The following is a 1,324-nucleotide window of genomic DNA, read 5'->3' as shown; positions in this document are numbered from 1 at the left end:
CCCCCCCCCCGCCCGCCCCGCGGAAAAAAAAAAATATATATATATATAGATCATTTCCATGTGAATCCACATCTGCCCAAACAACAGCCACCCACAAAATATCCCTCTTCTTCCTCCTCGTCTCCCCTCTCGCTCGCTCTCTCTCTAGATATATATTTATATACATAGCCCCAGAGCCAATAGCTCTCTGGGCTGAAACCTAATATCCTGGTTTTGGCAACTCCTGGTTGTTAATTTGCTCCTCTTTCTTTTCTGTCTGTCTGGAGATAGATTTCCCCCCTCTCTTTTCCCTCCCCGAAGGAAGGGAGGAAGGAGGTTGTGTGTTTTTTTTTTTCCTTGAAATTTTTATCACAAAATTATAATACACTCAAAGGGAAACTCACCGTCATGAAAAAGCAGTGCCTTGTCAACGGGGTTTCTTCGCCATCACATCAGGGGCTGGCAGTGTAAGAGAGAGAGAGGGAGCGCGAGAGAGCGAGGGAGGGAGGGGGGAGCGAGGGAGCGAGCGAGCGAGGGCAGAATCATCTGTCGTCTTCTGCTCGGTCGGAATTTTTTTTTTTTTTTTTTTTTTTTTTTTTTTTTCCTTTTCCTCTGAGAAAGCCGTAGATCTGGCAATCCATACGTGCCTGAGCCTTCTACCTTCGGTTAAAAGTTGGGTGGGTTTGGGTTGCAGAAAAGTAAAAAAAAAAAAAACAAAACAAAAAAACAAACCAGCAAATGGGTTTTCCCTGCTAAACTTGTTTGATTTCTTACATACCAAAGTTCTAAACCCCCACACACTTGGGGTGGGCGGGGTGGGGATCCCCAGAAAAATAAACGCAAGGTCACCTTGGAAAAGACAAGATATGATCCTCTTATAACCTGCAATATTATGAATATTTTTTGATACCTTCCCATCCCCCTTGGTGGAAACAAATGTGAATTTCAGCTCCTTAAAGAAAGTTTTGGGCAATTCAAAAATGCTAATTTGGGGTCAAAGCTTACAGCCCCCGGAGTTCACTGATACGATTCTACAATCTTACCTCAGCTAAAAGCATTACTGTAACAACTCCGTTCAAATTGGTTATACAAAACTAATTCAACTTAAAATATTCACTCTATTCGTTACAATTAAAAATTCAGGTGATTCAGAGAAGCCTAGTTCACTGAAAAACATTTTGATTGAAAACAGAGATACTTAGCATGTAGAGAGATGTATGGTAATGCTTTTAAAACGAGAAACCTCTTCAAGACCCTTTTTCGGCTAGTAATCGTAATTCCTGAGGACTCGCACACAGCAGCCTTTTCTAATTTTTTTTTCCCCCGAGAAAAAGTAACTTTGTTA

General features: G+C 41.5%; 1 protein-coding gene across 2 annotated transcripts in view; it reads right to left on the bottom strand.

The window, feature by feature from the left end:
- BICRAL (BRD4 interacting chromatin remodeling complex associated protein like) overlaps positions 1-513 on the bottom strand; it is a 36,504-nt gene extending 35,991 nt beyond the window's left edge. For both annotated transcript variants that reach the window (XM_035897028.1, XM_009641590.2), the window contains exon 1: positions 384-513. The gene's annotated coding sequence lies outside the window, so the exon portion shown is untranslated. The remainder of the gene's footprint in view (positions 1-383) is intronic.
- Between the last annotated feature and the right edge of the window lie 811 nt (positions 514-1,324).

Source organism: Egretta garzetta, unplaced genomic scaffold (assembly GCF_000687185.1).
Source record: "Egretta garzetta isolate BGI_Z169 unplaced genomic scaffold, ASM68718v1 scaffold166, whole genome shotgun sequence".
NCBI classification, from domain to species: domain Eukaryota; kingdom Metazoa; phylum Chordata; class Aves; order Pelecaniformes; family Ardeidae; genus Egretta; species Egretta garzetta.
The sequence above is the reverse complement of the archived record's forward strand: the minus strand, read 5'-3'. Positions and strand labels throughout refer to the sequence as shown.